The 12,036-nt window shown below is 38.9% G+C and overlaps 1 long non-coding RNA gene across 5 annotated transcripts; it reads left to right on the top strand.

The window, feature by feature from the left end:
• Window positions 1–439: 439 nt before the first annotated feature.
• LOC123127289 (uncharacterized) lies at window positions 440–5,058 on the top strand. Of its 5 annotated transcripts, none has more exons than XR_006462255.1 (5): window positions 440–1,083; window positions 1,169–1,281; window positions 1,709–1,805; window positions 2,596–2,740; window positions 2,895–5,058. It is a non-coding gene; the product is annotated as an uncharacterized lncRNA (long non-coding RNA). The 5 variants fall into 5 exon arrangements; XR_006462251.1 differs by having other exon boundaries at window positions 442–1,083; window positions 1,709–1,743; XR_006462254.1 differs by having other exon boundaries at window positions 441–1,083; window positions 1,709–1,808; window positions 2,596–5,058.
• Window positions 5,059–12,036: the final 6,978 nt, after the last annotated feature.

The following is a 12,036-nucleotide window of genomic DNA, read 5'->3' as shown; positions in this document are numbered from 1 at the left end:
CACATTGACGCGACTAATCAATGGGATAGGGAGATGCCCATCAATTAATGTCAATGCAAAGATTAGGGATTGCCATGCAACGGACGCACTAGAGCTATAAATGTATGAAAACTCAACAAAAGAAACTAAGTGGTTATGCATTCAACTTGCTTTCTCATGAATACCTAGAGCATTTGAGGAAGCCTATTTAAACCAATAAAGAGGCTAGCCAACTCTTCTCCAGAAAGCTCCCTCAATTGGGCCTTCGTCGGCCATCGGATTTAGCTTTCTAGCATGTCTGGACCGTCAGATCTTTACCTCGCGGTTAAACCCGATTTTCACCTCGCAGTTGTTTTAGTTGTCCAATGACAAGTGGGCTCACACCGGGCTCTTGTTGGCTGGATTGGCTGTTTCCGGGTGCACCAGGTTTTGCCCAATGAGCTCGGCACGCTCCGCACCCAATCGCCTGCTTCTCGCCCTACACCCACCCGACCCGCCAAACGAACCCTAGCGCTCTTTCTCCTTCCCCTCCATCCCCACAAGCTGCCACACCCCTCCCTCTCTCCCTCATCCTCTCCTCACCTGCAGCCGCCGGCCTTGTCTCTCCACTCGCCTCCTCCTCTCCTCTACCACGTCGTCGTTGATCCACCGCCGACCTTCTCCTCTGCTTACCTCCTCCTGTCCTCTTCCATGTTGCCGTCGATCCAGATCGGACGTATCGTCGTGGGGGAGCAGCGCCGGCAGGGTCATCGCGGTGCAGGTGTGGGGTAGGATGCAACGACAAGGGGAAGGAGGAGGCCGGTGAGGAAGTCAAGCAACAACGGGTGGGGGTAAGGGGCAGGGTGAGGCCTCGCGCACCTGCCGGCGGCCGGCGGGTCGACTTGTCGCGCCACCGCGTCGTCGTCTCCTCTGCATCATGAGGTGCCACCTCTGCCTCCACCCCCCGCCGGGCAAGGAGCTCGAGGTGAACAGGCGGTGTGGGAAGGCGAGAGGAAGCAGGAGCTCATGTCTCCTCCAATGGATGTCTCGTGCATCTGGAGTACAAGGAGAACAACACGTGCCTGTTGGAGGTGGCTCGAGCGATGCAGGCCAGCGGCGAACTTGGTGCTCCACTCTTTCTCTCCCTCACTTCCTCCTCACTCATATTTTACTTTGCTAATATTTGTATTTTTAAACTTGAGGTGTGCAGATCTGACATAGAAGACCACGTTCCTCAGGGATCCCAGAATCTATTAGACAATATGGTAGTCCAATGCTTTTTTGAAGTATATATTGGCACTATGCTGAAAAAGGACATGGCAGGTGAAGTTTTATTATCTATCCTGGTAGAATAATCCAAACAAGATATGTTTTACTCACCAATTTATATGCCTGACTGTGCTGCTATTGTTACTATTTTCTTAATGGATGTTCCTAAAATTGTTTCGGTGCTCTTCGACCAAGATTGACCAAATGAGTGTTCTGCTAAAGTAAAAGTCATAAGACTGAAATAACATGGGTCAGCCTTTGTATGTCTGCCAGTGCTACACATTATTTGAATGAAAGATCTAAAAATACACAGCACATCGTATGTCCACAGTTGTGATGATGATAGGTGCAGAGTCTTGGCCTGATCATTACATTAACTTGAAAGCTTGTGTTCTTTTGAGCTTACATTATGTAGCATCTCTACTGTAGGTTTGTAAGTAGCTTTCTCCTTTATCTGATGGAAATCATAATTGTTTTACAGGAAGTGAAGACAGCCAGTCATCGCGCCATATTCCCGTGAGCTCCATTCATATTACTATATGCTTAAAACGTCGTGCTCTCCTTCTCTACATCATGTGGTAGTAGTATTTACTTGCCATTCATGCATCTTGTTCCATCATGTCAGTCATGTCTTACATATCGCGCTTAACTGATTTGCTCAGTTCCTCTGCTATGATTTTCTATCTTGTTTTTCGAACATTCTTGGTTACTATAGATTATCATGCCATCTTGCTGCAACGCATTCAAACCTGCAAATAGCTTTGTAAACAGAACTATGTGCCCAGGCATTTGATTGTGCTTACATGTTTCCAAATGGGGCCTCTCTTCGTACATAATTGAACATGGGATTGAACCCATGGTCACATCATATTGTGAGACATGTCTGAAACGTCTAAGCTGGGAAATCAGGTCGATTTATATGACTACTGAAAATGAGCATCCGAATATCTACAGAACTTATCCACTTCCAGCGGAATATCAATTATAAAAAATCCACCATGTACCATGATCAATTAAATAGTCTTGCTTAAGTTTATGTTACCTCTGTATGCTAAATGAATGTTCACTTGTGTTCAAATTTCAAGGAAGTGTGCTTCACGCTTCTGTTTCTACAATATGATTTAGAGTATATGATTTCATTTTCCTACTTTCCCAGTTATAAATTTATTGGCATCAAAGTAGAGCTTCAGGTTTATGGTTCAGTATATCATTGCAAAGTAGTTTATGGCTCAGTATATCACTGCAGGTTCCTTACACCATCAAATTTCAATGTTTTTGTATTTTTGTCGATTGAAGCATGTTCTTCGACTATAAAATAGCAGAGATTTATTTTCTTATCAATTCTAATCCCTTTTTGATACATTGCAGGTTTGCTATCAAACTCTCAAAAAGGAAAAACAATGTTACTCTGTTTTTTGGAGAACCTTCCTGTAGAGTACCTTGACAGAGACATATGCGATCGAGGATATATTCGATGGATTTTCACGCAAAACTTGGAGGATATTTTTTGCAGGTTTGTTGCTTGCTTTATTGTTTTCTTACTTTCTGTTGTTCAAGACAATATCTTCCTAGCATTGCTCTATAAATTTAAATCCATCTTTTTGTTCTTTGGATTATCATGGCGTACTCGTCCTGTCTAATCCAAGAAAGAGCCTTCATGTTTGCAGATAGTTTGGTGTTCTCATGGTTATTTTGTAGTGATTTTCCTTCCGTTCATTACTTGGTAACCATCTACCGCAGCTCAGCTATTGTCCAGTTGCTGTCCTTATGGTGAGTGATTGATGGTGCATGTTTTCCTATTAGTTTCTTTCTATGCCAATGTCTGAATTTTATCTTGCCGTTTTGCATTTCTCCAGGCCTTTAATTCTCACTGTGATTCCCCGAGATGCGCTATTAGTAGGCATCCACTTCCTAACAAAAATTTGGCGGTCAACTTGAACGAGTCATTTATCTAGCTACAACAACCTTCATTGCTTTTGCAGTCAACTTGAACGAGTCTATACCTGCCAAATATTTACACGTTAGTATAGCCAGAAAGTCAGATGATCGTTCCATGTTGGTTAGCCGTGATAAATCAAATTTCTAGAGTAGCAGATGATTCGTGTCAGGTTTCATTTAGAGATTGAAATATGTCTTGACTCTAAAATAAGTAGTACAACGTCCAGTTCTGCATAGGTGAAAGCATACTATCTAAAACTGGACGGCCTTCTAAAGCTCTGAAACTACTAGTTGTGTAATATGTATCCCCTTTTCATACTCTATCTTTGCTTTCTACTTACTTACTTACGAAGCCTTTTATCCCAAACAAGTTGGGGTAGGCTAGATATGAAACCCTTTCACGAGGACTTCCCAGGAGGTCACCCATCCTAGTACTACTCTCGCCCAAATGGGTTTCATACCCAAAAGACTGGCTAGTTTTTACGTTGGCTCGCCAAGCCTATCACAACCCTTAGATATGAAACCCTTTCACGAGGACTTCCTAGGAGGTCACCCATCCTAGTACTATTCTCGCTCAAATGGGTTTCATACCTATGGGACTGGCTAGTTTTTACGTTGGCTCGCCAAGCCTATCACAACCCTCCTCCTTTACCCGGGCTTGGGACCGGCTATGCCTAGAAGACATAGGCGGAGTTATATGCTTTCTACTTACTAGGAAAAAATGCGTGAGAACGATGGCCTAGAGGACGCGAATTGCACTCAAATATATGCAGGTTTCTTGCCAAACTAACTGCCACTATTTTATTTCAGGTGCTTCTTCTGTAACTTAGTCTATTTTGCTGGCTCTTCTCATTTCCTGGCGAACTTTTTAGTCTGTACAGTCGAATCGTTGGATGTTGCTTTCTACTATCTATAGAGGTTCTATCCAAACTATTAGCTGCCTGACTTGATTTTTTGAAATACACCGTCCTGATAGACCAAGTGGACCCACACATTTCCATGGGATTTTAGAAAAATATGTGAATTTGCATACATTTTCTAAATTTCTATCTTTTCTTATCCATGCTTCCCCATAGATATATAGCAGGCTCAAAAAAAATGAATGTCTGATTGTGTCCAAATTTCAAGGAAGCGTGCTTCACACTTCTCTTTCTGCAATATGTTTCAGAGTATATGATTTAATTTTCCTACTTTCCTAGTTACAATACTGTGTACTTCATTCTTAGGTTTGCTTTGGGAAAAATAGGTATGCAGGTTATTGAAAGCTCCATTTTTCTCCATTATATAGATCATATAGCTTTGTGATCAAAGGTAGGTTGTCACATATGGGATGTTGCTTGTGAAAGTTATATACAGCCATGAGTCCCTGGCAAAATAATCGCAGCTCATGTTACTAGGATCAGGGAACCTCGACCATTTTTCTGAAACATGTCGCAGCTCATGTTCCTACTTTCTCAGCTACACTACTATGTACTAAATTCTTACCTTCACTTTTGGAAGTTACATTGCTTTCTTTTCCCTCATAAACTTGCTAACAATATTGGCGAAGTAATCCCGACTTCAGATTTCCCATTGAATAAATAACTAATTTAGTTTGTTAAAAAATTGTAGGTCAAGATCCATGAATAGGAGCAAGGCATCACACCAGCTCTGAGAAGAAAAGGATATGAAGACAAAGATAGACCAGTGTTCTGCTCCGAAGCAAAAACATTTTGCATGTAATAATGAACTATAATTTACCACAATCTCTCTAAAATAGGCCTACCTATTACCAGTCCGTTGCTTGCTTTTGTATTAGGAAGTATGACCCAGTCATATATATTTACATTCACGTTGTTTAGTTATGGTTTGTATGAATGAAATTACCTTTTTAATCGAGCTTCAAAATTCTTATGTGCAGTGAAATTGTATCTAGCACTTTGTAAAGAACAAATGAAACACATTTCAAGTAACTCTTTAGTCTAAATTGACACCTTGTGCCATTAGACATCATAATCATAAATGGTTGCTAAAGAGTTTGAATTGGTAAAGTAGTTGCATCTGCTATTTCAAATCTGGACTGTTCCTCCTTGGTAAAACATAATTTAATTTTCAAAACACTTTGTGTTTGAAATGGACATTGTGGTGGTTGGTGTAATGGGCCATATGTGTAACCATGCATGCAGAGAAATCCCAAATAATAGGACAAGAGAAATCTCACCAGTTGAGTGTTCTTCTCTCGCCCAAATGAGGAACTGAGGAAGAAACATGGATAAATAGGCACGATGGATGCATGCGCGACTCCGAACATGCCACACAAAGAATTGTTCCTGGACCTTTCAAATACCTATGCTTTCATATACAAACATGTTTTTTTTTTCAAACTCAGATTTCTCATGGTGATAACCATATTTTTTAACTAAATGCTTCCTTCGTTGGTCTATGCATGTTATAGATTTTTTAACTCAGATTTCTCAGCATGATAAACATATTTTCAATATAGCATGATTTTAACACATGGTCTTTATATTAGCAATATCAAATATGTCCTTGCAAAATGAAACTATTTTCATCGACAACATGACTTTTGTGGGTCTCTGCGCCATTTGGCCCAACGGCTCAACTAGTTGTTAGAATATACAAGCCAAGTCCTGTAATGAAAAATTCCCACTAGTATATGAAAGTAAGAAAACACGAGACTCTTTATCATAAAGATTATAGTGCTACTTTGAAGCACAAGTGTGGAAAAAGAGGATAGTAGCATTGTCATTTTATTTTCCCTTTTTTGGGGCCTTCCTTTTTTATTTGGCCTTTCTTTTTTTATTTTTTATTTGAGACAATGCTCTATTAATGATGATCATCACACTTCTATTTATTTACAACTCAATGATTACAACTCGATACTAGAACAAAATATGACTATGAATGCCTCCGGTGGTGTACCGGGAAGGGCAATGAATCAAGAGTGACATGTATGATAAATTATGCATGGTGGCTTTGCCACAAATACGATGTCAACTACATGATCATGCAAAGCAATATGACAGTGATGAAGCGTGTCATAAATGAAACGGTGGAAAGTTGCATGGCAATATATCTCGGAATGACTATGGAAATGCCATAATAGGTAGGTATGGTGGCTGTTTTGAGGAAGATATAAGGAGACTTATGTGTGACAGAGCGTATCATATCACGGGGTTTGGATGCACCGGCGAAGTTTGCACCAACTCTCAAGGTGAGAAAGGGCAATGCACGATACCGAAGAGGCTAGCAATGATGGAAGGGTGAGAGTGCGTATAATCCATGGACTCAACATTAGTCATAAAGAACTCACATACTTATTGCAAAAATCTACAAGTCATCAAAAACCAAGCATTACATACATGCTCCTAGGGGGATAGATTGGTAGGAAAAGACCATCGCTCGTCCCCGACCGCCACTCATAAGGAAGACAATCAAAGAACACCTCATGTTTCAAATTTGTTACACAACGGTTACCATACGCGCATGCTACGGGACTTACAATCTTTAACACAAGTATTTCTCAAATTCACAACTACTCAACTAGCACGCTTTAATATCACCATCTTTATATCTCAAAACAATTATCAAGTATCAAACTTCTCATAGTATTCAATGCACTTTCTATGATAGTTTTTATTATACCCATCTTGGATGCCTATCATATTAGGACTAATTTCATAACCAAAGCAAATTACCATGCTGTTCTAAAGGACTCTCAAAATAATATAAGTGAAGCATGAAAGATCAATAATCTCTATAAAATAAAACCATCACCGTGCTCTAAAAGATATAAGTGAAGCACTAGAGTAAAATTATCTAGCTCAAAAGATATAAGTGAAGCACATAGAGTATTCTAATAAATTCTAATTCATGTGTGTCTCTCCCAAAAGGTGTGTACAACAAGGATGATTGTGGTAAACTAAAAAATAAAGACTCAAATCATACAAGACGCTTCAAGCAAAACACATATCATGTGGTGAATAAAAATATAGGATCAAGTAAAGTTACCGATGGAAGAAGACGAAAGAGGGGATGCCTTCCGGGGCATACCCAAGCTTAGGCTTTTGGTTGTACTTGAATTTTACCTTGGAGTGCCTTGGGAATCCCCAAGCTTAGTCTCTTGCCACTCCTTGTTCCATAATCCATCAAATCTTTACCCAAAACTTGAAAACTTCACAACACAAAACTCAACAGAAAATCTCGTGAGCTCCGTTAGTATAAGAAAACAAACCACCACTTAAGGTACTGTAATGAACTCATTCTTTATTTATATCGGTGTTAAACCTACTGTATTCCAACTTCTCTATAGTTCATACCCTCCGATACTAGCCATAGATGCATCAAAATAAGCAAACAACACACGAAAGACAGAATCTGTCAAAAACAGAACAGTCTGTATTAGTCTGTAGGTTTCGAATACTTATGTAACCCTAAAAATTCTGAAATAAATTGGTCGACGTGAGGAATTTGTCTACTAATCATCTTCAAAAAGAATCAACCTAATTGCACTCTCCAGTAAAAAATGGCAGCAAATCTCGTGAGCGCTAAAGTTTCTGTTTTTTACAGCAAGATCTCTAAAACTTCCCCAAGTCTTCCCAAAGGTTCTACTTGGCACGAACACTAATTAAAAGTATAAAACCACATCTAAACAGAGGCTAGATTAATTATTTATTACTAAACATGAGCAAAAAGCAAGGAACAAAATTTAAATGGGGTTGCCTCCCAATAAGCGCTAGCGTTTAACGCCCCTAGCTAGGCATAAAAGCAAGAATAGATTTAGGTATTGTCATCTTTGGTATGCAATCCATAAGTAGCTCTCATAATAGATTCATAAGGTAATTTAATTTTCTTTCTAGGAAATTGTTCCATGCCTTTCCTTAACGGAAATTGTAATCTAATATTCCCTTCTTTCATATCAATAATTGCACCTATCGTTCTAAGGAAAGGTCTACCAAGAATAATAGGACATGTAGGATTGCAATCAATATCAAGAACAATGAAATCTACGGGCACATAATTCCTATTTGCAACAATAAGAACATCAGTAATCCTTCCCATAGGTTTCTTAATAGGAATCTGCAAGATGCAAATTTAAAGAACAATCATCAAATTCACGGAAACCTAACACATCACACAAAGTTTTTGGAATCGTGGAAACGCTAGCACCCAAATCACATAAAGCATAACATTCATGATCTTTAATTTTAATTTTAATAGTAGGTTCCCACTCATCATGAAGTTTTCTAGGGATTGAAACTTCTAATTCAAGCTTTTCTTCATAAGATTTCATTAAAGCATCAATGATATGTTTGGTAAAAACTTTATTTTGACTATAAGCATGTGGAGAATTTAGCACGGATTGCAACAAGGAAATACAATCTATCAAAGAGCAATTATCATAATTAAATTCCTTGAAATCCAAAATAGTGGGTTCATTGCTATGTAAAGTTTTGACCTCTCCAATCCCACTTTTACCAATTTTTGCATCAAGATCTAAAAACTCCGAATCATTGGGACGCCTTTTAACTAAAGTTGACTCATTTCCAGTCCCATCATTATCAAGATTCATATTGCAAAACAAAGATTTAATAGGAGACACATCAATCACATTTAGATCTTCATCCTTATTATCATCAAAACTAGAAGAACACGCTTTTATAAAGCAATCTTTTTTGCACGCATCCTAGCGGTTCTTTCTTTGCACTCATCAATGGAAATTCTCATGGCTTTGAGAGACTCATTGATATCATGCTTAGGTGGAATAGATCTAAGTTTCAAAGAATCAACATCAAGAGAAATTCTATCCACGTTCCTAGCCAATTCATCAATCTTAGACAATTTTTCTTCAATCAAAGCATTGAAACTCTTTTGCGAACTAATAAATTCTTTAATACTAGATTCAAAATCAGAGGGCATCTTATTATAAGTTCCATAAGAATTGTTGTAGGAATTACCATAATTATTAGAGGAATTACTAGGAACAGGCCTATGATTAAAGTTTCCTCTATACGCGTTGTTACCAAAATTGTTCCTACCAACAAAATTCACATCCATTGATTCATTATTATTCTCAATCAAAGTAGACAAAGGCATATCATTAGGATCAAAAGAAACACTCTTATTAGCAAACAATTTTATAAGTTCATCCATCTTTCCACTCAAAACATTAATTTCTTCTATAGCATGAACCTTTTTACTAGTAGATCTTTCGGTGTGCCATTGAGAATAATTAACCATAATGTTATCTAGGAGCTTGGTAGCTTCTCCTAAAGTAATTTCCATAAAAGTGCCTCCTGCGACTGAATCTAAAAGATTTCTGGAAGCAAAATTCAATCCAGCATAAGAATTTTGTATGATCATCCATAAATTCAAACCTTGAGTAGGGCAATTACGAATCATTAATTTCATCCTCTACCATGCTTGTGCAACATGCTCACGATCTAGTTGCTTAAAGTTCATAATATCGTTTCTAAGAGAGATGATCTTAGCGGGAGGAAAACACTTAGAGATAAAAGCATCTTTGCACTTGTTCCAAGAATCAATACTATTTTTAGGCGAAGACGAAAACCAAGTTTTAGCATGATCTCTAAGCGAAAATGGAAATAGCTACAATTTAACAATATCATTATCCACATCTTTCTTCTTTTGCATATCACACAAATCAACAAAGTTGTTTAGATGGGTAGCGGCATCTTCACTAGGAAGGCCAGAGAATGGATCTTTCATGACAAGATTCAGCAAAGCAGTATTAATTTCACAAGATTCAGCATCGGTAAGAGGAGCAATCGGAGTGCTAATAAAATCATTATTGTTGGTATTGGAAAAATCACACAATTTAGTATTATCTTGAGCCATTGTGACAAACAATCCAACACACAAGCAAGCAAGAGGCAAACAAAAAGAGGCGAATGGAAAAGAGGGCGAATAAAACGGCAAGGGTGAAGTGGGGGAGAGGAAAACGAGAGGCAAATGGCAAATAATGTAATGCAAGGGATAAGAGTTTGTGATGGGTACTTGGTATGTCTTGACTTGTGAGTAGATCTCCCCGGCAATGGCGCCAGAAATCCTTCCTGCTAGAACTTGAGCACTGCGTTGGTTTTCCTTTGAAGAGGAAAGGATGATGCATCAAAGTAGCGTAAGTATTTCCCTCAGTTTTTGAGAACCAATGTATCAATCCAATTGGAGACTACACGCAAGTCCCTCGTACCCACACAAACAAATAAGAACCTCGCAACCAACGTGATAATTGTCAAGCCCTTCACGGTCACTTACGAGAGTGAGATCTGATAGAGATAATAATAATAAGATAAATATTTTTGGTATTTTTATGATATAGATTGAAAGTAAAGATTGCAAAATAAAATAGATTGGAAACTTAAATGATATAAGATAGACCCGGGGGCCATAGGTTTCACTAGTGGCTTCTCTCAAGATAACAAAAGTATTACGGCGAGTGAACAAATTACTGTCGAGCAATTGATAGAAAAGTTCATAATTATAAGAATATATAGGCATGATCATGTACATAGGCATCACGTCCACGACAAAGTAGACCAAAACGATTCTGCATCTACTACTATTACTCCACACATCGACCGCTATCGAGCATGCATCTAGAGTATTAAGTTCATAAGAACAGAGTAACACATTAGGCAAGATGACATGATGTAGAGGGATAAACTCAAGCAATATGATATAAACCCCATATTTTTATCCTCGATGGAAACAATACAATATGTGCCTTGCTGCCCCTGCTATCACTGGGAAAGGACACCACAAGATTGAACCCAAAGCTACGCACTTCTCCCATTGCAAGTAAGATCAATCTAGTAGGCCAAACCAAACTGATAATTCGAAGAGACTTCAAAGATAGCCAATCATACATAGAAGATTTCAGAGAAGGATCAAATATTGTTCATAGATAAACTCAATCATAAACCAACAATTCATCGGATCTCGACAAACACACCGCAAAAAGAGTTACATCAAATAGATCTCCAAGAAGATCGAGGAGAACATTGTATTGAGATCCAAAGAGAGAGAAGAAGCCATCTATCTAATAACTATGGACCCGAAGGTCTGTGGTAAACTACTCACACATCATCGAAGAGGCTATGGTGTTGATGTAGAAGCCCTCTGTGATCGATTCCCCCTCCGACGGAGCTCCGGAAAAGGCCCCAAGATGGGAGCTCTTGGGTACAGAAGGTTGCGGCGGTGGAAATAGGGTTTTGTGGTGCTCCTGGATGTTTTCGGGGTATATGGATATATATATATATATATATATATATATATATATATATATATATATATATATATATATAGGAGGAAGAAGTAGGTCGGTGGAGGAGTGAGGGGCCCACGAGGGTGGGGGCGCCCAGGGGGGGGGGCAGGCGTGCCTCCCTGCCTCGTGGCCTCCTTGTTGATTTCTTGACATCCACTCCAAGTCCCCTGGATCATGTTTGTTCCAAAACTAACTCTCTCGAAGGTTTCATTCCGTTTGGATTCCGTTTTATATTCCTTTTCCGTGAAACACTAAAATAGGCAAAAAAACATCAATTTGCACTGTGCCTTGGGTCAGTAGGTTAGTCCCAAAAATAATATAAAAGTGTATAAATAAGCCCATTAACATCCAAAACAGATAATATAATAACATGGAACAATCAAAAATTACAGATATGTTGGAGACGTATCAGTATTTCCCTCAGATATGAAACAAAGATTATCGAAGCAGTAGGAGAACCAAGCAACACACGTAAACAGCCCCTGCACACAAATAACCAATACTCGCAACCCGGCATGTTAAAGGGGTTGTCAATCCCTTTCGGGTAACGATGCCAGAAATTGGCACGCAGATGGGAGAAAGTTGTA

The sequence above is a fragment of the Triticum aestivum genome, chromosome 6A (genome assembly GCF_018294505.1).
Source record: "Triticum aestivum cultivar Chinese Spring chromosome 6A, IWGSC CS RefSeq v2.1, whole genome shotgun sequence".
Lineage (NCBI taxonomy): Eukaryota > Viridiplantae > Streptophyta > Magnoliopsida > Poales > Poaceae > Triticum > Triticum aestivum.
Note: the sequence above shows the minus strand (reverse complement) of the source record. Positions and strands in the feature narration are given on the sequence as shown.